The following is a 27,929-nucleotide window of genomic DNA, read 5'->3' on the forward strand; positions in this document are numbered from 1 at the left end:
ATGATCATTTTCTCGAAGTCCATTAGGTCCCTCCTGAGGGTGTCACCCCATGCGGGCTCAGTGAGGACTCCCTTAAGTCGGAGGTAACGGAACAGTGATAGTTTACCCAACCCCAGGGCCTACTCAAGGTCTAATAAGGGCATGAAGGATCCATCCACCCACAGATGACCCGCCCTGGTGAGACCCGCCTCATACCACTACTGAAAGGCGGCCGGTTCGGCCACTTTGTCTATGAACGGGTGGGCCCAAATGCAGCTCAACGGGGATGGCCAGGTGGTGAGCCATCTATAGTAACCCCCTTCTTTCCAGATAGACCACAAAACCCCCAGCACCGGATGGTTTAGGACCGTCTAGGGACCCGTGATCTTGAGACCCATAACCACTCATCCAGCGTGACCGGGGAGAGTACCCTATTGTCCAATGCCACCCACTGGTTTTCTGTCCCGGGGTTGAAGTGATCTATAACGATCCTCAACTGGGCCGCCTTGTGGTATCTTTCAAGGTCTGGGAACCCCACCCTTCCGTCTTCCTTGGGTCTCGTTAGTACGTCATATGAGATCCTATGTTTCTTGCCCGCCCAGAGGAACCTGAGCAAGGTGCGTTTTATTGCCATTAAAAAGGTCTTGGGCACCTGAACGGGGAGCATCTGAAAGAGGAATAGGAATTTGGGGAGGACTACCATTTTAATCAGATTTAGGCATGCCATCCAAGAAAACCCTGAGCCCGCCCACCTCTCTGTGTCCCTCTTGCCTTCTGTCCATAGTGGGGTGAAGTTATTGGGGAAGTGGTCGATCGAGTTGGCTGTGATCTGAACTCCCAGGTATCGGAACCCATCTCTTTGAGCCGGAAGGGGAGCTCCTCCACATATTTTGTCTCGGTTTCCAACAGGTGACCCCCTATGAATGCCACCGATTTACCCTGAACCCTGAGAGATCCCCGTAGCACGACAGACCCCACAACACATGAGGGACCGTTTGTGAAGGTTTAGTGACATAGAGGAGAGCGTCATCGGCGAATAGGCTGATTTTGCAGTGGGAGTCGCCTATCCGCACTCCGTTAATTGCTTCGTCGTTTTGAACAGAGATCGCCCAGGGCTCCATAACCAGGGCGTATATCAGGGGGGATAGCGGGCATACCCGTCTCGTACCTCTCTATAGTGGGAAGGCCTCCAATTCCGTCCCATTGTCAACTACCCTGGCCACAGGGGTGGAGTACAATGCCAACATCCATCCCAACCATCTCTGACCCATCCCTACCGCAGAGAAGACCACCCCCATGAATGCCCAACTAACCCAATTGAAGGCCTTCTCTGCGTCAAGAGCCAACAGTAGAGCCCCCTCGTCTCGGGCCACCCTTGAGTTTAACACGTGGAGAGTTTTACGCATGCTGTCAGAGGCTTGCCTGTTGAGGATGAAGCCTGCCTGATCCGGGTGGATCAGGCGGGGTAGGCATTTCTCTAAGTGGGTTGCCAGAATTCTGGTGAAGATCTTGGAATGGAGGTTCAGGAGGGAAATGGGTCTATATGATCCACAATCTGCAAAGTCTCTACCTGGCTTTAGGATTACCCTGATGAGGGCCTGCAGGAAAGTGGGCGGGATTTTGTCTTGATTTCTGATTTGGTTAAACAATTTGGCTAGGGGCTCCATTAGTGTGGGCTGGAATTGTTTATAGAAGTCCGCCGTGTACCCATCTCCCCTGGGGCCTTCCCCACTTTTAATCTCTTAATGGCTGCCTCAACCTCCTCCACCGCTATATCCCCCTCCAACTCCTAACGTTCTAACTCAGTCAGCCGGGGTAGCGGGTGTTCCTCCAAGTATCCCCGGATCTCCTCCACTGATTCCCCCCCTGCTTTGTGTAGAGTTCCCTATAAAAGTCAGCAAAGGAGTCTACTATGTCTTCCTTTTTGTTGCGCACGTTGCCCCCCCATCCCTGGTAGGTCCCACCCTCCTCTCCATTCTACATCTCCTGGCTCTGCGCGCCAATAGCGTCCCCACCCTGTCCCCCCTTTCGTAGTATCTCTGCATCCTGTATCTTAATTTCTTGACCACCTCCCCTACGAGGACTGTATGCAATGCTTGTCTCTTCTCTCGCATTTCCGCCAGGAGGGACTCCCTATCCTCCCCATCCCGGTTGAGCCTAGCACGCAGAGCCTTCAACTCTGCTTGTATCTTGTTTTCAATGAGCCCTCTCTCCCGTTTATGCCTGGAGCCCTCAGCTATGAGGAGTCCCCGGAAGGTGGCCTTTGCTGCCTCCCACACTGTCACCATGTCTGTTTCTCCGTTGTCATTTGTCTCGAAGTATGCTTCCATTTCGTTTCTTAAGAAGTCCCTGAATACTGGGTCCCTCAAGAGTGTGTCAGTACAGCGCCAGCGTGATGATCTCGGGGGCAAGGGCAGCAACCAAGTTGCCACCAACAGCTCGTGATCGGACCATGTTATTGCTTCCACCTCTGGGAGTGTAGCCACCCCTCCTCTGAGGTCAAGAGCAGGTCAATTCTCGTGTATGTGTAGTGTCAGGGAGAGAAGAAGGTGTAGCCCCCAGGCCCGGATACGCCGAGCGCCAAACGTCTACCCAGTAATGGTCTTTTAGGAGGGTCTGCAGCGCTAGGTTATCTTTGGTGACCCCTTTTGACTCCACCCCTCTCGCTGTCCACCAGTCTAGTTTGGGGTCCATTATAAGGTTAAAATCACTGCCCAATATCACGGCTCCCTCTGCCCATTCGTCCAACACCCCGAAGATCTGAGTCAAAAAATGTATCTGGCCTGAGTTGGGTGCTTATAGGGTGGCCAGAGTGACACGTTTGCCTTCGCAGGTGCCCTTGATCCCCAGGAATCACCCCCCAAAGCCTCTCTTGGTTTCTATGTTTGTGAGATGCAATTTCTTATTCAGGAGAATCTTTTTTTGAGCTTCTATGGGATGTAGGTGCCTTTCCCCGGCTTACTATGTGTGAGAGAAAATAAAATAACCACCCCTGTCGGGGAAGGAGGTACTGAGACCCAGCTACAAGAGTTCAAAGGATGGTTTATTTTTCCAGCTAGGAAATAACCCAAAAAAACCCTCCCCAACATTTACATCATACTCTTATATATATCAATTAAAGTAACTCTAACAAAAAGTGCTAAATGGACCCGATTGGCCAGGCGGTGTGGTGCTGTAGGTGTGGGTGGCATCTCTTCCTTCTGGTTGGCTGAGTGGCTGACGAGATGACGGACGTCAAATATCTTGTGCTCCACGCAGGTCAGGGTCCGGTCACTGTGGTCACTACCTAAGCTGATATGTTGCATTCGAAAAACACTAAATAACAAATTATCTAAAACATTTTATGCTACTTTTCATATTTGTACACAAGTTACACATAATAATTATTGTCAGTACAATTGGGTAATTTGTGGCTTTAATTAGAGGCCTTGACCTTTATTGTGCATGTAAAAAGAATCAAGCTGTGTTTCACGTATCTCCTAAACTTCAAACCTATTAGTATGAGAAAAAAACATATATTGTAGTAAAATGCTTAAGGTTAGTAGTGGGTGTGTTGGGTGGGTTTTGCAGCACAGTCGAGAGTCTGGCACTTGAAAGAAATACCTTACAGGGAGCGCAGGGTCAAAATGGCAATACATTGTTCTAAATGGGGGTGGGTGGCTTGCACGTTTATGGGGGCGAACGAGCAGAAAGTGCTTAGCTCATCCTGGTTCACATGCTGGTTCTCATGCTAGCAGTGATCTCAGAGGAAGAAAACTGTATCATATTGGTTATTGCAACTTTCTCCGGCTTCTGCGTGAGAATGGGAGTGCAGAGCTTTCCTTCGCAGTGGGAGTGCAAGGGTGGGGGCCAGCCAGCTGCCTGCGTGCCTTGTGCGTGTGTGTCTCTGTCCTTGGCTGCTGCGGTGGAAGGGGCGCTGAGCATTGCTGTACTATCGCAGTGAGGCCTGTTTACCCAAGATGGAGTCGAAAGGGGGCACAAAAGATGGATGCCCCGTGTCCTGCTCAGTAGTCCCATCTATGTAGCAGTCAACCGTGGTTAACTTTACATAAGGGCAAGGGGCAATCCCACTACCGGAGGCACGTGGTCCAAGCCTTGCACTGAGGAGTGTACGGCGCGAGGGGGCCTGGGGACCCCTCACTCCCATACAGGGATGCCCAGAACTTGGACCCGATTTCCTTTCCTCTGATGGGTGATTCTTTCCCCTGTTTATAGTGAGTTTCCTGTAGAAACTCTTGTTTGCGGAACATATTGCTAGTCAGTGATCTTTTGTTTTGGGAGTTTAGGCCCTTGACATTGAGTGTGCCTATCCTGCCTTCAACCATTGTCGTCCTTGGTTTCTTTCTCTTTCTGCACCTTGGTATGGTTCTGATATGGAGCCCGTTGTAAAGCACAAAACTCCGGCTCGATCAGGCTGACCCCTCCCCCCTCTGAGCCCACTTGGTGTCTCCATCCTGCCCCTTTCGGTGGTCACTCCCCACCCTCCCCCCCTGTCCCGACCCCTCCCCAACCCTCATTCTCCCCCATTTTAAGGCGTTCGTCTACGTCCCCCAACACTCGTCGGGGTTGGTCAACGAACCACCAAGGACTCTACCCCAGATCAAATTCTTGGGGTTCCCGTTTTCGTCTGTCTGTGTGGGATGATCCATGCTAGCCTCGGCTTGAATGTCTGAGGTGGGATCCTTCAACCATGACCCCCCCGCTTCTGCCTGTGTCATTGAACTCAGACCCCATATGTGGATCCATTAACAATTTGGTTACCATTTAGAAAACCTCAACTAGCCCTGTAACCTTGCGGGCCGAACATTTCGCCAACGTAGCGCGTGGCCATAATGCCTCAGGGCTCCGGCCCTTGACACCACAGGTACCCCAACCCGATGTCGTCGTCTAAGAAAGGACCTCGCCCGCGTCTAGAGAAGTGGTGTCATTGTCACTTCAGGTGGCCCTCAGAGATCGTTGATGGGTGCCTGGTTTTTTTAAACTTGCGGGCTCGCTTAACCTTAGCTTTACCACTGAGCTTTTCCAGTCTGTCAGGGCCCCGTGGCAGGTCCCGAACTTCTCCTTCTCGGCCACCGGAGTAGCCAGCTCGGTCGCCCACAAGGTCATCCGTGACGCGTTGGATGTCCTCCTCAGACACCAAGTAGTCTCTCGCCCCCAGCCATTCGAATGCCAGGTAAGAGGGGTGGCCCCAGTGATATCTGACCCCCTTTCCCTGAAGCCAACTGGTGAGGTTACCGCACTTTTTCCTCATCAACAGGGTGAGGGCCGAGAGGTCCTGAAAGATAGCCACCTTGGAGTCTCCATATTGTATATTTCAGAGGTTCCTCGCTTTTTCCAGGATCTTGGCTTTGTCCTTGTAGTAGTGCAGCTGAGCCAACACCGAGCGTGGGCCACTGCCCCCCGCCCCCACCAGCACGATGAACCCTGTCAAATTTGATCTCGCATCCGGCGTCCGCCCACATGATAATCCTCATGATGTTGTGTACTTTGCCCTCTAGGCCTTGTGGGCTTTCACCCTCGGATTCTGATAGGTCAAAAATGCGCAGGTTGTTTCTCCTCTCCCTGTTTTCCGTGTCATCCACCTTGAGCCTTCGTTCTTCTTCATGGCGTTGCATCTCTTGGAACCTAGCTTCCATTTGAGTTACCAGGAGTGCTGTGGAAAGCTGGTTGTTTTCAACTCCCTTAATACGGTCCTCCAAGGTGGTGACTTTAGTTGGGAGGTCAGCCAGCTTGGCGCCCATGTCGGTCCGTATCCCACGATGCTCCGCCAGGATCATCTGGATATTGTTTTGGATGGCGCCCAGATCACCATATTGCCTTCGTCAGCCATAAATTGGAATTTAGAGAGGGCCTCCTTCCAACTCATAGGGTGCCTGTTCCAGACGAATGCAATTACTGTCCACAATATAACCTATAGCCGTGCTGGAGCTCATGGGGGGGATGCAATGTTCGTAAGCGTTGGCTCCAAGGAGGAGCCAAATTCGCTTAGGGCAGGCAGGTACCCTTGGGGTGGTAGTCTTTAGGTGCTCAGGCGGGGTCGCTCTGGGTTTGAGGTGGTAGTAGTGGCGTGAATTAACCCTCCCAGGGTGTGAGGGGACCACTAGGCAGCTGTCCGTGGGTCGACCGTGACACAGGAAAAAATGTCCTCTATTGTGTGCCTCGAAGCAAGGCCTCTCTCTGGGTGGCGCTCCCCCGGGGGCCTAGCTCATGAGGGTTGGTTTTAAAGGTCTTGGCCCGGGGGGCCCCTCACCTGAAACGTGGGTCCTTGTATGCCCCCCAGTCTGTTGAGTTGAGGGCACGCTCAAGCAACGGCCCAGACTGGGGGGAACCCCGATGTGGAGGCAAGTGAGGCCCCTGTGGCTTCTTGTGCTATGGTGTCTTCGTAGCACCGGGGGCCTGATCTGGCTCCACCTGTGGGTGACTGGTGTGGTGGGGTACCTCAGGTCTTCCAGAGGTGGTGGGGGCCTGTGTCTGGCGCTCCAGGCGCCCCCTTTCAGTACATATGGCAGCGGGGGGGCGGGCACGCACCCGCGTCGGCCCTGTGCTGCTCCCTTATGCGTAGAAGAGATAGATTGGCAGTCCACGTTCAATGTCAGCCCCCGGCTGCGTGGCTCGTAGGTTCGTGAGTCGGGGGGAGGCTTTGCGCTCGTGGGGCCGTGTTGATGTGCCCCCGGGGGGGCTCGCCCAGAGTTCCGGCTCATGGGGCCCAGGCCGCCTCTTCATGTGGCCTCAGCATCCTCGCTGCCGCTGGCTGTCCCTCCATGTTCCGAAGCCCCCGCCTCCTCCTTTCTCAGGGTGGGCGCCCACCGCGGCCTGCCGAGGCGCTCCCCGGCACCAGCAGAGGAGATGCAAAAACTTCAGGCGGCAGAACTCGGCACAGGAGTGTCGGAGAAACTCCTGGGTTGGACCATGCGGGGGGCCACGGATTCCCACAGCATTATTTGACCATATGCGGGATGGGTCCCTTCCTCCGTCTCGACTCCACTGATTCCCCGGAGCTGGGTACGGAGCTATCGGCTCAGGCGGCCATCTTGCCTGTGCCCCCTGGTGGCCTCCTTTCGGACCCTTTCTTTTTAATCTTTATCTATCAGTTGTACTCCACTGTTTTTCGTCCTTCCTGCTGGCCAGTCCTAAGATTGGAGAGACCAGGCTGTCATTGTTAGTCTATGCGGACGATATCATCGTTCTGGACTATATGCAAAGTGGCCTTCAAAGGCTAATGATGGCGCTGGGAGATTATGCTTCAGAGAATGGCCTAAAAATCTATCCAGATAAATCCAAAGGGATGATTTTTAAGCATCCTCTGACTAAAACAAAGGCTTTCTCTTGGGGAAATTGATGGCTGTGCCGTCCCTTTGGTAGGGGAACTTGTATATCTTTGTTCTAAGATCACTCCTTGTCCAACCAAATTGGACTTGAAGAATGCTTTGGATTTAGAAGCAACAAAGTTGGGATCTCACATGATTAAGATTTACTTAAAATACTGTAAATGTTCCCTTACTTCGTTGATAAAGTATTATGTGGGGAAGGTCATACCGACTTTGCTGTTTGGATTGGAGTGCAATATTCAGGGTTTCTAAATTGACTGGACATGTGTTGAAGCAAGGATATGGAAAAGAGTCCTGAATCTTCCCAACTCTATTCCTATGGCCTTTATTCGCTATGAGATGGGCCTGCTTTCTCTTTTATTATCAGTGGAATTGAAATGGGTTTCGCTATTTAGACTGGTTAATGTCCCTCAAGCGGACTCACTTTATGAGGATGTTCATATTCAACTGTTAAAGTGGGACAACATATTTTTGAAAAAACTTAAATTCAAATGTTCTGATATCCTTGCTTCAGCGGACTCAGATATAGACACCTTGAATTCCAATCTCTTAAGATCTAAGGAATTTATCAAGAGAAGAGACTGGATTAGGAAAATCGATAGGCTACGATCAGCAAAGCTCTCTGCAAACTTTTCAGCCTATGATAAACCCAGACCTCTTCTACTGATCTACCTACAAAAATTCCCAGATCCTAAGGCCAGGTTGAATTTCTTGCGATTTAAACTAAATACTTTGCCGACCCTGGAAATCCTTCATATTTGGGATAAGACTGGCTTTCCGTCCGACATATGTCAGGACTGTGATACGAACTCTAAACATACAACTAAACAACTCTTGCTATCCTGTTCAGGGATAAGGGAACTCACACGGAGGAGACTGCAGAGGTTCTTTGATAGGGAGAGATGGCTAGATCCTGATGATATGTGGGAGAGAATTATCTCAGGCAATGTAGTCTTTTTGACAATGGAAGTGGTCAAATTTCTTAATGACCTAAAATTGGTTGACCATGTTCTGATATAGATTGGTGTGGTGAGCAATTGCTTAGCCTGAAGGAGAAGGGTATACGTGTTTTGTTCTCTAAATTTCCTTTTCTTTTGTTTTTCTGTTTGTATGTCTATATTCAGAATTATATGTTTGACCTTGCCTTTAAAGTTTTAAGTAATGATTTGATCTGTTTTAAATGATGTAATTTAGGTATATTTGTTCTTTTTAAGATTTTGTACTCGAAATTTGTTTTGGCTAATATGCACAATAAAAAAAAAAAGGTCACCACCCACTACCAGATGCACAGTCAAAATTGCTTTAGTGGCGTGAATTTCTTCAAGTCCTATGCTCTTCAATGCATAGCCTACAGCCTACGGCTTTCGGCCATGCACCCAATAGGCTAGACCTTGAAAACAGGCACTGCAACGTATTGCCACCATGCATGTGACCATATCACCAACTACGCCAATCCACGTACACACCACTGCCACCAACACTCCGACCCAACCTGCACACACATCCACCAATCACATACTGAACCTCTGCATTGCACTCATTCACGAAAAAAGGTTATCAGTAGATTCCACTAACATACCAGAGCCTCCACCACCACCTACCCACACCCATTCACATAGTATTGTGTCACTACCAACACACCCACAACCTTTTCACAACATTGGCCCTACTTCAACAAATCAGCACACAGCATACTAACCAAGCACATTTAAGGTGCACTTCTACCATATCCTCTTCCATACTGACAGTATGTAAACCCAGCACCCAGTGCCCACACTACATAACTTTTCACCTCACCATTGTGAAGTACACATAAAAAACTTTACCATCTTGTAACTGTGTCCTCACCTGCGAAACAAAACATGCACGCATGGCACCTCACTTCTCTTGCTCTATTGCGTCTGAAATGTGCTCCACACCCATTCTTTACAGGTCACCACCCTCTAACGGCTGCAGAATCCAAAATGCATTACTGCCGTGTGTGCCCTAAAGTCCTAGCCTCTTCAGTGCATAGCCTACGGCCTATGGCCTTTGGCCATGCACCCAACAGTCTAGGCCTTCAACACTCTCACTGATACATAATGGCACCATCCATTTCACCATGTCACCAACTTCGACTATCCACATACACAGCACTACCACCAGCAATCCTACCCAACCTACGCGCTGCCATGGAACTATGCAGCAACAAATTGCACCAGTTACGATAATGTAGAAAGAAAGCACTCTCTCCTGCACCCCTGTCCACTTTCATGCACATACTATGTCCGTCCCCACTTCCATTCCAAAGTATTGTGTCACTGCCAAACTACCCACATTCGGTTCGCAACACTGGCCTACTGCAACCAATGTGCACGCACTGCACTACGCTCTTCAGTGCATGCCCTACAGTGTATGGCCTTCGCCCATGCACCCGATAGTCTAATCCTTCCACACTGATCCAACACAACTTCCTAAACCAATGCATGCCAGCATGTGCCCAACTACCACATTCCATCCGTATAGCACAGCTACCCGCGCTCCCATCGTACCTTAAAACACTTGTGTATATGCGCGTTATAAATGCCTTATCATATCATATCATCCAACCTATGTCATATGCAATTCATTCCCCTTCTAAAATTGATAATAATAATAATAATAATAATAATAATAATAATAATAATAATAATAATAATTTGGCATTTATATAGCGCTACGAACCCTCAGGTATCTGAGCGCTGCTTATTATTACCCACGGTGTGTGGTGCTCATTTATCGACCTCGGAAGGATGAAAGGCTGAGTTTGGCCCTGCCAGGATTCGAACCTGCGTTAGCAGGCTCTGCACGGATGTCAAAGCGAGCGCTCTACTCGCTGTGCCACAACTCACCATGGAAAGAGGTCACCACAAATAGGTCGCGGCAGGAGCTATCGGTCAGTTACGTCACCTGCCTCCAATCACCACACAAACTACTCGCCTGTCTCGCTACCCGTGACTTGACTCCTCCATCTTCTTCCACCTACCTACATATGTCACATGACCCACTTCTCACTCTCCCACCCATTCCCTCCCTTCTTGCCACCAACACATTGCATTCTGTACATTTTCCATACCCTTTCGCCACCGCACTGTCCACCATGGCAGCGTTTCCCAAACCCTTTGACACACAGCACGCTTCCCTCCAGCCAACCACCAGCAACGTCCAAAGTTTGCCGACATCACGGCATATCGCAGGCCAATGACACTTCGGTCCGTGGAGCAAACAGGGAAATGGGTCTGCAGAGCAGATCCAGATATCAATAATGATTTGGGACGTACATTTCAGTAATTTGCAACAAAAAAACTGGTTGGATTTCCGCCAAACACACAAAAGCACGCCTCCTGGCCCAAGCCCCTGCTCCTGGCGCAAATTAGGTTAAAATCCATCCAGCCGTTCGGGCTGTAGACGTGCACAAAGTTTTTCCCCATTCAGTCTATGGTAAAAAAAGAAATTTGGGGACCCCCTATAACTTTGCCCCCCCTGCACGAAACCTCACGTAACTTGGCAAAAGAATTCAGAGCCTGCCATATGCTTTTTTGCAAAGTTTGCTGAGGATTCCTCCAGGGGGAGCGAAGTTATAAGCCCGCGAAAAAGTGCTCTTCCTATGAGTTTAGCAACTTAACCATAACTACATGCCCGCTACCGCGGGCTGTGTAATATAATTCATACGGTTTACAGTAAATATATTTTGAATGCTTGGTATTACACTTAACAATTTTGACTGGGTTGTATTTGTAGGCAAACAACCTAACACTCTTGGGCCTCTGTTCCACTCGTAGCCCAAACGGAACGTCTTTCGTAATTGGCTACAAGTCACCAAAGAGCTATAAACCCAATCTGGGTTTAGCTAGCCAACTATGATTCTATGACGGCTACTTGCCCGAGGAACAGTTGTGTCCTGCTGGGAGCTGTTCATTATTGTCTGGTAAGGGAGGAGTCCTTCAGTCGGAAAGGGTCTTGAGTACGGAGTGTTGGGGTAGTTTTCCCAGGTATACCGGAAGTCGCCTGGGTGTCCTCCTGACTCTCAAGGGCGCAACTCCTTTCCCCAGAGTAAACGGAGGACTCAGCCAATGGCAAGTTAGAACTGCGGTTTATTGCAAAAACCAACAGGGATCATACAAAACAATCAAGATTCTTAAGTACTTCTCAGTATTCCATGGTGTGCGTTCCAGTTTTGCAGCAATCTTATGTCATCCCTGGGCCCTTCCCCAAAAAACCTATCACCATAAATGATTGGGTATTGAGAGTGGTAATACCTATGGGTGCACCCTATAGAGGTTATTCTACTGGTCCTTGCATGTTAGGTGGCTGGCCTGGCCCATCCTCAAGAAACTATCTATTACATTGTTGCAGAGTAATGGGCTTACCATTGGTTCTTGCCCTGTGCCATCCACCCCTGATTTTCTATTCTGTGATTGGTTAGAGCTGATCTCCCCAGGCCTGGGACTCAATCGGTTCTCAGCCCTCTGTGCACCTCTTCAAGGTAATGTGAACGATTATGTGTCTGTATTGTTGCTTGTGGTGTACAACCTTTGCCTATGAGAGTGTGCTCTTACATTGCAACACGTGTTGCTTTTCTTGTCTGGGTTTGCTGGGATTGGGTCTGCTTTCCCACCACGGGTGAATGTCCATTGTCTGGCTCGGCTGCACCACATGCTTGGAGACCACAAAATCGAGCTCTTGAACTTGCATTTATGAGGATTTATTCAGATTCTCTGTAGCTGGTCCCTTGTCCTCTAAAGTTTGGGATGCGGTCGTGTATCTCTGACCTTGGCTGTGGGCCTGCCTTGCACTTCGTGCAGTCTGAATCAGCTCTTTGCATGCTCTGTGACTTCAGGCCTTCTGTAATTTTCCTTAGACTTATAATATGATTTCTACATGCTCGTGTTATGCTAGGTAACCTATAAGTTAGTCACACATGGTTCTACCAGGCTCCATTTATATTCCTGTAGTCCCATAGAGTTAATTGCTTTAAGCAGCTGCAAGCTTGCTCAGGATCTCTTGTTGCCTTGCATTTCTGACTTACTGCATTTGTCTAATGAGAAAAATAATAAAAGGTTTAACAGTATGTATATTTATCCATCCTCTGTGTATGCTTGTTCTTCGTGTATGTGGATGTGTGTTCGTGTGAAGTGGTGCAAGAGTGCAAGTGTGCTTCATGACTAACGCTGCTATGTCATGCTGTCACTAATGCATAGCTCTCAACTCACACGCTTTTGGCGGGTGTCACCCGCCTTGTAAAGGGCTGACTCACCCGCCAAGACTCCTGCACGCCCATTCATTCCAATGGGCGTCTCACCCGCCAAAAACAACATCGGGTGATTTCAGCCGCCTTTGTAACACAAATGGTTGAGAGCTATGCTAATGACATCAGCACCATGGCTTTTTGATGCTTAATCGAGACTGTCCATTAGGGTATTCCCATTCACGATCTCTGCTGTATCTCCTATACCTGTAAGAAGGTGCACTGGATTGGGTCTGTATGGCTGATTGAGGGGATATCTTTCCATGTACGTGTCAGCAAACGGAGCACTTGGATTTTGTCTGAAATAAGATAGGTGGCTGCAAGCGTTCCTGGCTCGTCGTCCTGTCATGTTTCTGGGGGTGAGTAGGGGCATTCTTGGGACCCTCTATTCAGGAGGGAGTCAGATACATACAATGTAGCCTTGAGCGATGCAAGGAATGCATTGAGGTCTTAAGCTGTGGTTTCGTAAGAAGGGATGTGTAGCGTGCTGTCAGTTGTAGTGTTAGTTTCAGCATAAGTGAAATTCTTTCGGTGGGGGTAGGCGGGGCAGGACTTTACATCAAGGGTGTGATGCTTGCATGGAAGGGAAGCAGCACTTCTACCCATCTGTTTCATAGTTAGCAGCACTTGGTAATGGGGTCCATTCAGTCCCCAGGCACAGGTGCAGAGAACCCACAACTGGCCCTCTGCAAGAAGCTGTAGGAAATATGTAATCCCATACCCTGCTACAGGTACCCCTCCCCCATTGTCCCCAAACCTGAAAAACGACACCCGACAACCCCTCCCCAAACCCCCAACACTATACCCAGACAAAAGCACACAAAACAAGGGGTGTGTGGGAGACAAACAACTGCATTGTGCTTTATATGGCAAGAGTTAACTAACATGTGCTCCGTGTACAGTGACTAGATACTGATCTGCAGTAGCATCCTGGCTGTGCCAGTGAAGACATTCTTTTTCCTCCTCATCTAGTTTCCTGACCATGCATAGCTGTGTGCACGGGCGTCACAGCGAGGAGGTCAGTGTCGGAATCCAAGTACGAAGTTCCATTCGCCGGCATCTTCGCTCTGTACTCCAATGCACAGTGATAGTGTTAACGGCAGCCTGTTTCTCCTCTCCCACGACTGCAACCATATTTTTATTCACAGCAGCTATTCCATATAACTCTGCAAGCATAATGCTGTGCAGAGTCGGAACCACTGACCAGGGAATGGGCAATTACTGGGGCATTACATCCCCGGCGGACCCGGTAATTGCCCACTCCCCTGGTGCCGGAAAACATGACTCCCCATTCCCATTTGAGTGCCTGGCGGTCAGAAAGGCACCCACTCGCAGACTCGGCAAGCTTACCGGTACCGTTGTTTCTGGATCGCCAACCTCATAATGAGGCACAATGATGCTGTTAACACTGGCATCGGGGTCAAAGGGGGGCGCTGTTGCGCACATCTAAAATGGCCGCCTAGTCCCAGAGCTCCGGCCCGTATGAATCCTGACCCGTAATCATCCTGCATCAGGGCTGCCTACAAAGCGAAAGAAACACACCGGCAAGTTGCGTACATCCTGAGGCACAGGCTGTGAAAATCTGGTGCCCCTACAGCTGGCCATTCGGGAGTTACATCGTCCCGAAATTCCTGCGTAACCTGGCGGCAGCGTGGGCCGCCCACGAGCACCAGGAGATTCCCCCTGCGGAGCTGCTGGTGGACGGGCAGCAATGCACTGCGAGGACTGCTCCCTCGCTTCGCTGCACGGCAGAAACAAAACACTGGCATCCACGTACCACGGACGGCTGGCGGCGCGATCCCTTGGCTGATCGGCTCGAGCGTAGGGGAGCCCTGCTGGTGTCTGTCTACGGCTGCGAGCCACTCGTGAGCTGCGGACTGGGATCCCCTGCCTGGCGAGTACACCGAGAGGAGGCGGCCCGTCGGGGTCGTGGAGGTGGCGAAGGACCACACGCCTGAACGCTGCAGATCCTGTTGCCTCGGGGGAGCTGACGGGCTGGAGATCACTCCCGTCCCCGGTGGCGACGGCCAGGGAAGGTAACGGAGCCCCCCCCCACACAACATTCAGGTTCACACCATCCTCTAGGCATAAGAACAAGTAAGTGCTCGGCAGTGCAGTGTATCCCCGCCTGACCATACATACGTGGGCGAGGAAACAGAAAAAACAGATACTCCTTCGTGTGACTGTGTACTCCTGTACGATACTGTGGTGGGGATGCCCGTGTTGCTGGCTGACTCCCAGCACAAGTCACACACTCAATGGGCCTACTTGATCCCTGGCCTAGCGTGCCCGATCGGTGAGGGGCTCTGCCGGTAACTACTCACGGCCACGTGCCGTTGGAATGCTGCAGCGGCGGCATACCCTTGTTGCTAACAGGGAACCCTGAGTACAACCCTGGGGCTGCAGCAATACCCCTTTGAAGCACACCGTGCTGGAATCTGGGGTGTACCCACGGGATCCGCAGGAAGCAGCACTATACATAATGCCAGGTTTCGTCTGAGAGGAGGGTTCCCCGTTCATGTGCCTTGGATTTAGGATCACCCCTTGCTGAGGCCACTGCACATCAGAAGACGCTCATACCAAGCTGCGGGGGCTCTGCAGTGCTGGTTGGGTAGGCACCGCTCGGGCCACTGGCACCATTCATTGACTCCGAGATTAGGGTGGCGTTATAACCTCCACCCTTGGCGAAAGACCGTAGTGGGGCAACTACAAGGAAGACTGGTGCCGTGACACCTCTGTAATGGTGGCAATGCCTGAATGAACATCTAGAGCTTATCTGGTAGCTCCCACTTCGATCCTGTACTTCGACATAACCCTAAGTCCTTAACCACCTTCTAGCTGAACTTTGCAAGCTTGTTCTGGACGATAGGAGTGACCGCTAGCTGGGTGCACGGTCAGTACAGGCCCTATATAAAACCACAAGTAAACCGTTGTAGTGAACAGAGAGACGTGGGAGAACACAAGCCACTCGGCTCATCATATGGGCCGCCACGAGCAGAAAGGGGTGCACTCCAAGAAAACAGGTCCAATGGACTCCTTTGCCAGCTCCCAGCCCGGTGGGTCCACCACACCACCGCCAAAACAAATGGATAGCCAAGTGGAACCCCCAACGGATGAGAGAGTGGACTGATTAGTGCTAATGGTCCAAAATGGCTTCCTAGCGGTTAACAGCAAACTAGATGACATTGGGCGACAATCAGCTTCTTGAAGGCAAGGGTCGATAAGGAGAGCACACGTATCACTGAGGCCGAAAATAGGATCAGTACCAATGAGGACACTATACTACAGCACAGCCGTGACATCGCCCAACTGAAGGAGGACCTCCAAAAAACCCTAAATAAATGCAAAGACCTTGAATCCCGGTGCAGGAGGAACAACATTCGTCTGGTCGGGGTGGCTGAGACCTTCGGCAGGGGGTCCATAGAACGCCAAGTGGAATCCCCCTTGAAAGACCTTCTGGGCCCAGACTCTTTCTCAGACCATTTTCTTGTGGAACGTGCCCACCGTACTTCGGCACCTCCTCCTAGGCCTGGAGCACCACCTCGTACGATAATCGCCCGTCTCCTCAATTACAGGGACAGAGACGCTATCCTGTGGAAGTCCAGAGAAAAAGGTACTCTATTCTACGAAAACAACAGGATACACATATACCCGGACTTTTCAACAAATATACAAACACTGAGAAGGTCTTATGAACCAGTTAAGAAACAATTGAGACTGCGCCAAGTTCCCTACTCTCTTGTTTTCCCAGCGAAAATGAGTATTCAACACGGAGGACGGGCGCATTTCTTTGAAAATACTACAGAGGCCATGTTATATGTTGAAGCCTCTATCCCCCTACCTGCCTGAGACCGGGCACTGCATCAGAATGTACCACCCCGGCCTGTTGAAGAGCCGGATGAACCCGCCAGCTGATGCACTCCAGTCCTTGCCACACTGTTATACTGCCTAAAACCAAGGGCGGCGAGGTAGCCCTGATTATTACTACTTGTTTAAAGTAGGGCCGTGAGGCCCCCCTGGGATAACAGCCATTTGAGTACTGCTTACACCCCAGGAGTGTTCCCAAGTTATGATTCAAGCGATACATCATCGGGTTGGGGTTGATGATGCGGGTGGGGGGGGAATCGAGTATGGGCTTTACCTGGTTGCATGCCGGGTCTGTTTGAGGAGTTACGGTTTGGACTAGATATAATGTTAAAATCAGAGAGCGGTTGTTTAGCAAGACGCCCGTACCACTTGCGACAAGGGCAAGGCTACAGACAGACGATTATTCCAAGATACGGTTATGACACAGGCTAATAGGGGCTTAAATATTAAGCTACTTTCCCGGAACATTCGCAGGCTTAATAACCCGGTTAAAGCTAGGAAGATCGCAGCATACATCGCACGCCACAAACATGCACTAGGAAATGTAATGCCAAATTCCTACCACGATGGGGCCCCCATAGATACTACACGGAATACTCAACGCAATCCAGAGGAGTGTTGACTCTCATACACCCCAAGCTGTGCTTTAAATACCACTCTAGTAAAATAGACCTGCAAGGCAGATATGCACTGGTTTGGGGGGAGCTAGCGGGGCACCAAATAATTCTTGTCTATACATATGGACCAAATGTGGACGATCCACAATTCTACTGTACAATACTCAACATGTTGACCATGTCAGGGGAGGCACAAATAATCTGGGCCGGTGATCTCAATACGATATTGGATCAATCCATTGATCGATCCTCAGCCACCCCTATGTCCCCTACCAGGGCTGCATTGGTGGTGACGCAGTTGATGGAACAGGTGGGCATGATAGATGCATGGCGTATACTACACCCACACGAGAAGAAATTCACCTTTTATTCGTCTGTCCACGATTCCCACTCGCGCATAGACTACTGGCTTATTAGCTCGTCCCTAGCCGGCATAGTCTCTGGCTGTGAAATACACCCCCGCACCCTTTCAGCTCACTCACCAGTAACACTAGATATTAGACTAGGGGACACTCCACCTCCAGCTAGAAGATGGAGAATGCCCCCCGCCATCCTGAGGGACTCCAATATCTGCGAAGCTCTACATATAGAGATCGCAGAATTTATGGAAGTAAATGAGGGTTCGGTGACCACCTACGCTACCCTGTGGGAGGCATTCAAGGTCTGGATTCGGGGAACTATCCTGGGCAAGTCTACAGGTATGTTGAAAGCCGCGCGTAGGGAACTGGGTATAGCCGAAGCCAAAATAGACTTGTTACAAACTGAATATGGTGTCACGCAGGACAAGGGAACGTTATCAAAAATTCATGTCACGCTAAAGGAATTCAATGAGTTGGCCAACAGGGAAGTCCTATATATGGCTGCGCCAGCCAAAGCCCGTAGATACGGGGAAAGCAACAAGGCTGGGAAATTCCTAGCCAATATGCTTAAAACCGACAGGCACCATAACCCGATTCCCAGCATTCTGACACCAGCGGGGGTAATGGTTAACAAAGAGCAGGACATTAATTCTACCTTTGCTGAGTTCTACTCCTCCCTATACTCTAATCATGATACAAAGACTAAAGAAGACACGTTCCGGTACCTAGATAGTCTAGACCTTCCTACATTGACCACTGAGACCCGCAACATACTAGATCAGCCTATCATAGTCGAAGAAATTACAGAAACCAATAAATCCCTTTTAGGCAGCTGCACCCCTGGCTCGGACGGCCTGAGTGCGGAATTATACAAAGAATTCCAGAGTGAGTTAGCCCCGCTGCTATTGAAAGTGTGGGAGGAAGCGATGGATCGGGGTGTCCTTCCGGAATCAATGCGCAAAGCTATCATCACTGTCCTCCTGAAACCCTGCAGACCGGCACAGGATATGGCATCTTACAGACCCCTTTCATTGATAAACACTGATGCGAAGATTTTCGCTAAGGTACTAGTCACTAGACTCCTGCTGTATATATCGATCCTGGTCCACCCAGACCAGGCTGGCTTTATACCAACCAGATCTACGGCGCTCAACCTGAGGCGCCTATTCAATGTAATGGTGCAGATAGATCCAGAAGCGAAGGCGGCCGTGGTGGCCCTGGATGCCGAAAAGGCTTTTGACTCTGTGTCTTGGACATATCTCTTCCTGGTGCTCGAACGGTTCTGCCTCGGCCAATACTTTATCAAAGGCGTACGACTACTGTATACTCACCCATCTGCTAAAGTTTTAACTAACACCACTCTATCCCCTACGTTTCAATTACACAGAGGGACCAGGCAAGGCTGCCCCTTCTCACCTATACTTTTTGCCCTTACCATCGAGCCAATGGCGGAATATATACGCCAGAACCACTCACAAAGAGGTCTTAGAATGACTGGTCCCCCGCAGATTATATCACTGTATGCAGATGACACCCTGTTGTATGTCCGGGACCCAGAGTAGAATGTGCAACATATTATGTCAGACATACACGAGTTCTCAGAGCACTCGGGATACAGAATCAATGTCTCTAAGTCCGAAATATTTCCTTTGACCGATAGTGCGGGTGACCTCTCCGAGATTGCAGGGTTTAGGCCCGCTCCCACTCGTGTACTCTACCTGGGAATCATGGTTGCTAGGGATAAACAACTGCTGTACACACATAACCACGGGGAACTGTTACTAAACTTGACAACCAAGTTCCAGATGTGGGCAAACCTTCCACTGTCCCTGTATGGCCGAGTGGCAATGCTTAAAATGGTAGGCCTCCCCAAACTCCTATATTATTTCAACAACATCCCGATCTGGCCTGGCAAGCCCTTCTTCACTCGCCTCCACTTTCATTTGGAACGGGAAGACGGCCAGGCTGGGGTGGGACAAGATGGTGGAACCATTCTCACAGGGCGGTATTGCTGTACCAGATTTCAAACTGTATTACTTGTCTACACAGGCTCAATTTGCTAAACATTGGTTCGATCCTGAGGACACAGCTCCTCACATCCCCATTGAAAAACATGCGGTCTGTCCCAGTGAAATACGATCAGTTCTCCTTAACCCTGTCTATGGAGATATCTGCCCGTTTGACCCGGTGTATACAACCACACATGCTTGGGCCAAGATATACAGAAGAATCGGCCTAGAGACCCCCTATGACCCAGAGGTCCCCTTGTGGAACTTCTCAAGTATCTCCCCAACATTTGATAAAGCCCTTCAACAATTCTGGGATCCTAATAAGCTCTTTACATTGCGGGACATGTTCCCAGACGGCACATTTTGTGAACTCACAGATTTCATTGGGGTGGTGGGAGGAGGCCAGCTTAAACGCTTTCAGTACCATCGCATGAGAACTGATTTTGCTGCTAGATGGCCAACTTTCCCAACAGAGCCCCAGGTGCACGAATGCATTAGGGCGATAGTATCCACAAATAGCCACAGCAAGGGGGTCTTCGATGGTATACTCGTTAGTGCAGACCCACTCCCCGTCACGTAATATGATAAAAGGGACCTGGGAAAGGGATACGGGCACCCAGATCGATGAAGTCAGGTGGGCCCGCTACTGTCAGCTCATCAGATCTGTCTCTATGAACGCAGGGCTCCGACTGATTCAATTCAAAGTTTTGAACCAACTGCACTATGCCCCCACCAAGTTAGCTAAATTTGTGGAAAATCGGAACTCCTTGAGGACATAACATCGATCCCGGCGACTCTGTCCCCTCTGAAGTACTTGCTTGGCGACATCGGTAAAGTAAGGGAAACCACGAGGCGTCTATTTAACATTTCATGCATTGTCGGCAAGCGCTGTAGCCTTAAATCATGGAAATCCGCAACTGAACCAACCAGAGCCAATTTCCTAAAAGATGGTAAACAATGATGAGGAACTCTGTTCTTTCGGTCCCAACACCTTGTCGGCCCAAATACATTTGGACACTGCTGCGCCTTTACTTGTGCAACCTGATGCCAGATGCGGATGTAACACCTATCTCCTCACCCTGATATGTGATGTTTCTTGCCCAGCGTGTATGTACCAATAATGCAATTACATCTATACTGTGTTATAATGCTTATGCAGATGGTCTTGTTGTAAACCTGCTCTCTCAATAAAATAAATGTTTAAAAGAAAAACACTGGCATAGGTGCCCACAATCAGCACAGGTCCAGGCAATGGAGTCTGGCACAGCAGAAAAGGAGCACTCTCTCACACCACACCCCTCACAAAGCCACAATGCTACCATTAGCAATAGCAGTACTGGAGCTGGAGGACATGCCTCCACAGATACTCTTTGAGGAGCCAGTGAGCCAGAGCATTCAGCGTATGCTCAGGAGGAGAAGGAGGGCGAGAATGGCCCAGAACATACCCAATGTGCAGGCAGTTGTACCCCGCAGGCAGCCACCAATCCCTCGCCTAAGGGCCAGCCCATTCAATCTAACCCCTGCCCAGACCCACACCCTTTACCGGCTGGACAGGGACACCATCACCACAGTAGTGGACCTCATACATGATGACCTGGTGAACGTAATCAATATCCGGACAACCACCCCCCTCCCCCTTGCTGAAGGTAGTGTGTGTGCTACCCTTCCTGGCCACAGGCACTTATCAGCACACAGTGGGGCAGCTACATGGAATTTCCCAACCCTGCTTCTCCCGTGTGTTCACCCAGGTGCTAGATGCACTCCTGTCCCATGAACACAACCCCATAAGCCTGCCACGGATTGCAGTGGAGGTGAACGCCACCAAAGTAGCATTCCATGCACTTGCAGGCATGCACAACGTCATAGGTGCGCTCGATTGTCCACATGTTGAACTGGTTGTCTGGCATGCTGTGGAGGTAGTGTACTGAAAGCTGTACCATTCCCTGAATGAACAGATGGTGTGCGAGGCACGCAAAATAATCACGCATTGCTGTGCAAGATTCCCTGGCTCCACACATGACTCCATGGTGCTGCGGAACTCCACACTGACCCGCTACATGGCACAACATGCTGGACCTCATACATGGCTGTTGGGTGAGTCTAACCACAGGGGCATGAGGGGTGTTGAATGGGGCAGGGGCGGGGGCAGTTAACAGCATAGGAAACCTGTATGCTGGGTGGGTCATGAGGGGTGTGGGAACATAGCATAGGATTGCATTCCTTAGGAGCACAAGTGCACACTGCATGCATGAATGCATCATCACTCCTGCCAAAACCTGTAAACATAACCAGGCATGCAATGAAGTGCAGAGAGAGTGGGTAGGCCAATAGAAAGCTCAGTCAGATGTGGAAATAGACCAAGCAACCCCAGCATTAGCAACATACACACTATGAAGCCTCACACATTGATTAAAAAAAGACCACACACAGTGTAATAGGTTCCCTGAAGTATGTGTTTTGTAAATGTACCAGAATTTGCAGCACAGCTATTGCATGCAGATATGCAGGCCTTCACAGCTGTGTCTACATGCAAATAACAGATGCAGAGCTCACACCAGCACATGTATTAGGAACATCTGAAAACCTGAACCACTTGTACCACAACGCACCACTCTGTACTGACAATGCATGAAATCTGATCTGTGCAAAGCAAATCACGAGTCTGGATGCTCCGCCAGAGAGAAAACCATCAGTCACACCTACAAATTCTGTCTCTGCACTCAGTCCATTGGTATACCGCAGATTAGTATGCCTGTCGTGTCACCTTAAGGGATACCTACAAGTACAATGGTTCTAATATGAAAACAGAAATGCACAATTATTCACTACACCCACGATATGGCAGTGAGGTGCGGGACACATCCAATGTAGCGCCATACCACCATGCTAGCACCCACCCAGACGTATTACAGTACCGTCGCCCTTCACCTGTGCTACATACTACCTATGCACATCTGACCTAGCCATATGGGGGTATGTGTCAATGCATATGCACATGGAGACCTGTGTGTGTAGTATGCATACTGGGGATACCCCTGTATCACATTGATGATAGCAGGCTAATGTGTGACTTGCTATTGTATATGCACACTCCTTTAGCATTGGCAACACAATCATGAAAACTGGGTGCATAGTGGTCTGTAGGACATGAATTGTGCATGTGCAGGTTCTCATTTAATGAGCCATATGGCAGCAACTGCACCTACCCCACCCCCCACAAGGATTAGTGCTACATTCAGTTACCGGGCAACAGAGAATGTCAATTACCATGTGCTGTCATGTCATCCTGTGTTTCTGTGCTTTTTGTGTACAACACTGTACAGCCAGTGGTAACATGGAATTACCAAATTAATCACGAGTACCCTTTCTTTTGCTCCCATGCAGGTGATGCCGGGTATCCCCTGATGGCCTGGCTCTTGACCCCCATCAGGCAACCACACAACAGACACGAAGAGGCCTACAACCGTGCACATGCACGCATTCGCGTAACCATCGAACAGACATTTGGCCTGTTGAAGGCCCGGTTCCGCTGCCTCAGCAGATCGGGGGAGCCCTCATATACAGTCCAGAGAAGGTGGGCTAAATGGTGCTAGTATGCGCGATGCTGCACAACATGTGCATCCAGCGCAACGTCCCCCTGCCCCCTGACATGGACATGATGCCACCTGAGGATGAGGATGAAGAAGATGCTGGGATTCCTCAGCACCACCGCGGCCATGATGGACATGATACACAGCAAGCATTAATTGACAATTACTTCTGATGGAATGTCAAAGACATGGCACTGGGCATGTGTCACACTGGGTGCTGGACACTGTACATGATTAAATTGACACGCACTCAAGAAGCAATGTCCAGCCAATTTTCTTGTTTTGCCACACCCAGTGTATTGAATGGTGAAGAACTATGTACATTTTATCTTTTTTAAACCTTAGACTTCTATCCCCCTAAATTTACCCCGCTCCCCCTCCCCCTCTACCCCCATACCCAATGCCCCAACACCCAATGCCCCAACACCCCCTCCCCCACACCCTCCTCCCCCACTACCCCGTACCCCACCACCCCCACACCCAACACACCCACAACCACCACCCCCACGCCCGTTGCCCCCTCCCCCATAACCCCCACATCCCCTTCCCAACTACTCCTTCCACACATGCACTGGTTACATGGCTTATTTTCCGCCCCTTTTTTGAGGATGAGGGTGAGCCCCCTGCAGGCGATTCAGTCGCTGAGACCGATGCACAGGACTAATTTGGGTGGAGCTGCCCGGTGTAGCGCTCGTGGATGGCCCAAGTGGGGTGGTGATGTGCCTTTGTTGGGCAATTGCGGTCCCAGCATGTTTATGGACTCTGCCATAGATGACATGACTTCATTCCCTTCACGCACATGCCTTGCCAGTTGGTACACGCCCTCGGTTGCCCTGCTGGGCATACATGCAGTGTTGCGGGTGGTGTCCTGCATTGTCTGCGTGTCAGCTGTGCCTCTGTGAGGTATTGGCTGACCAGGGCATTCATAGCCTGTTGACACTCCTCCATTCTACTGAGGTGGCCCTCAATGTCTCTAATTTGGCGCAGTCCTGGTAGTGGCAAAGGGGGTGGGCTCCGAGGGCCTTGGGAAGTGAACACAGGTTCTTCATCATGTGCCACATCGCTCTGTGTGTCTGGCACAGTGGCCTCAACAGTGCTGTGTGCTCCTGTGCCATCCGTTGGACTTGCAGGGTGGTGTGCCTGGCTGTGTGGGGGGGAATCCGGATCTTCGGGCAGGCTCCGCACTGGGGATTCCAGATCTTCCGGCAGGCTCCGCAATGGGGATTCTGGATCTTCCAGAAGGCTCCGGACTGGGAAATCCGGCTCTTCCTGGTTATGTGCTGCCTTTGCCACAAGTGTCTTCGGCTGATGTGCCGGCTTGGCCACAGGTGTTTTTGGCTGCTCTGCCAGCTTGGGGACAGGTGGTGTAGACTTGCGGGGATCCTTGCCCACAGGTGTTGTGGACTTACAGGCTGCTGGCCAGCAGGTGTTTCCTGGTGGCGGGGGGATGAGCAGTAGATGTAGTGGCATGCTCAGGTCTTGCCGCTGTGGTGCCTGGCTAGTGGGTGTTGATTGTGTGTGCTGGCGACATGCTGCATTGGACTTGGGAGTGGTGGCAAGTTCACCCTCGCTGTCAGATGATGTGCCTGTGGGAGACAGTGAGGCAGGGCATTAGTAATATGTGTGAATCCATCTGACATACATCAGTGCTAGTACATTCATAGTCATGTGCATTGTCATGGTCACGATGTAGGCCATGGAATGGTGCACACGTGATTGTGTGGGAGAAGCAGTGTGGGGCCATATTTGTAGTGCGGCCATGGAGGGCACAGTGTCTGTTGGCTGGGGTACTGGTGTATAGTGGCTTGGGTGTTGTGACCATGCAACAGGGGCTCTGACATTTACAGTTTGATTGTAATATGGAGGTGTTCCACTTGTGGACATTGCTGCATTGATGTTGAGTCTGCGGGAAGGGACATGGTGTGAGTGACAGGTGTGCGACTGGTATCATTGATGTGTGCATCTTGCCATGAGGTGGATTGGGCCATGTGGTGGCATGGCGGTGATGGCAGCTGTTGGACAGTGATGTGTGTCTGTGCATGCAGATGGTACTTGTGTGTGCATTACAGGGGACATGTGGGATGTGTCAGGGGGTTTGTTGCCTGTCTTCCTGTCAGGTACATACTTGTGTGCAATGAGGCTGTCGGTGGGTGACAAGGAAGCAGGATCTGGTGCCACTGACTTGTCATTTGGACTTCACCATTGGCATTGGGGATGTAATGTGTTTGATGTGACTTTGGGATTTAAGTTACGGGCACTCCCCGGCATCATCAAATGATGCTGCTCCCATCTCCGCATCTCCTACTCCCTCGATAGTCTCCATGTGGAGGACGGTGCTGCAGGTCTCCCCCCATGGCTGGACTTTTATGGGGGATGGCGCACCACCTCCTGTGGCCAGCCCCTGGATGCGATCTGCGGCGAGGAGTTTACGGACCGGGAGACGTAAGTTGTCCCACCTCTTATGACAGTGTCTGGCAGTCCGGGGTGTTGTACCCACAGCTAACACTTTGGTGGCCACTTCCTCCCACATTGCCTTTTTCCTTAACTGTGCTGGGCGCTGCAGATCTGCTCCAAACACCACATCGGCATGCTCCACTAGTGTGTCAGCCAGCATATTAAGCTCCTGCTCGCTGAATCAGGTTTGCTTCGGCGGACGATGCCTTTTGTAGATGTCATTCTCCTCAGTGTCCGTGTGCACTTGGTTTAGCAGCTGCACTCCTGTAGGATGAGGATTGCAATGGATTGTGATTTTAAAGATGGCCCGCCGGTTGTTAGGGAGAACTCTCCGAAATGTGCGAATTCCCTCCACCTTAGAGACCCCCAGCAACTTTGATGGATTTTGAGGACTTGATTTTTTTAACATGGAGTGAGTGTGACCCTTTTTCCCACTCTCTCATGTATTTTATTGTGATTTTGAACACTGTGTTTCTTTTGGTTGTGGAGTCGGACACACTCCATAGGCATAATCTTTTACATTGTGTCACACAGCACCTTCAGTGCAGTGGCACAGGGAAGTCTTTCAGATTTGCCAAAGGTTTAAATACCTTATCTTGGATAAACTCCTGTTTCCAAGAGCAGTAAAGTGAAATTGACTTTACTTACCATTGTAACTTTCTAGACACAGCTCCCACTATCTTATAATAGAGTGCTAGAGGGGTTACTTAGTATCCCCTTTGTCTAGCTTCTCATGTAACATTTTCTAGGTTACCCTTTTCTCACTGAAAGGCTGGTGGCAGTGGTTTCGTTTCAACTACTACGGTGTGCATTTACCGCGGGCTGCATTCGCAGCTACAGTAAAGCACCCAAGGGTGCCATTTTTGTCAAAATGGCCCTGGTCTTTTTTTTCTCCATTTATTTGTGGAAAGGTCCTTCTTGAGATTTACTCTGCGTGCCAAACCAGGTTTGGTCTCTTTGTTCATTTTGCCTTTGGCGGGATTCACGAGTGAAGCCCGCCTCTGGCTCCAGGGTGTCTGGGGTAGGCAGGAAGTGAGGGAGGTGCCCGAAACTCCCTGTGCTTAGTCTCCTAGGAGACCCAAATGCACTCTGTAATGATTGGCCGGCTGACTGTCCGGCAAGGACAGCCACCCTGCTGGGTGACTGACAGCTAGGCTGGAATGAATGGGAGAGAACTGAATAAAAGGCAAGTCTTTTGGCTTGGAAGGCAGAGTCGACCACTGGACGAAGCAACCGAAGAAGAACTTGAAGAGGACGCCAGCTGCAACTCCTGGAGCATTGGTTTGCCCGGTGAAGCCCTGCTGCAGTGTTAAAACGCCAAGTTTGCATCGACAGAGAAGCCCCTGCACGGACGACTTCTCCCCTTGAGTTGGTGGGACCAATCAACTCCAAATTAAGCCACCTGAACATCCATCTCGGAGCTGGTTGAATTTCCACACAGTTGCTACTGGAAACCGTAAAGCCAGGGAGAGGAACACCAGATTGTGTGCGTTGCTTTTAAGCTGGCCTAGAGCTTCAGGAAGATCCTCCGGACTCCCAGGAAGCAGGACTGACCAAGCCTGAGCACCCTCAACAGAGTGCGGGACCCCAGAAGCAAGGAAAGTCCATCTCGACAGCCAGGAACGCAGAGTTGCTATTTGCGGTAGACGCGAAGAGCTGAAACACTGAACAGCCACTGAAAGCGAGATCTGCAGAGCTGCACAGGAACAGAAGTCATCAGCTGCATCTTTTTCTTCATTTCTAAGGTACTGTAAAAGGTCGGAGAGAACTTACCTCTTACTGTAGAGTGCTTGTAACTTCTACAACTCACAAGTCTAATCAGCTTGTGGCCCTACATTTGATTCTTCTTTTCATCATAGACTCCTAAGAACTTGTGCAAAGACTTTTCCATTTACTTACCAGAAGTGCTTCATCCTGTACAGACTTTTGCCCATTGACTTTGGCTTAGCCTATTGAATTGTATGACTCTTCTTGAGGGATCCAAAAGTATTTGCCTGCTTAAGAATATTTGTGGTCTCTAATTGTTCTAATAACCTTTGCCTTTTATCAACTTCTAAGAGTATTCTAAATGCCAACAGTAAGATATTAATGTCCCCAGCACCCTAGCTATTGAAGTCACCTGTGGGTGTAGGTTGTGTCTCTGGGCCATCCCAAAAGGGTCTTTACTGATTTAGAAACTAAGAGTGTACAGTATTGCAGTGTATTTGTGTGTTACTATTATATTGCTTCCGTCTGAAGAAGCCTTATTCTAACTGACTGATAAATAAATTAGTAATTGTTTATGCAAGAGAACTTGGGTGTAAGAGTTTATTTGAATACTTGTAACTGTGAACCTCTGTGTAACTCCACTAAAGCTTACATTGACCCCTCTTGAGGTAAACCTGGCTGCTCAACACGCTACCAAAACTGTGTAGCACAAGCTTATGCCAAAGATTGGGTTTCCTATACCGTAGTCAGAGT

The sequence above is a fragment of the Ambystoma mexicanum genome, chromosome 6p (assembly GCF_040938575.1).
Source record: "Ambystoma mexicanum isolate Mex_15411 chromosome 6p, UKY_AmexF1_1, whole genome shotgun sequence".
Lineage (NCBI taxonomy): Eukaryota > Metazoa > Chordata > Amphibia > Caudata > Ambystomatidae > Ambystoma > Ambystoma mexicanum.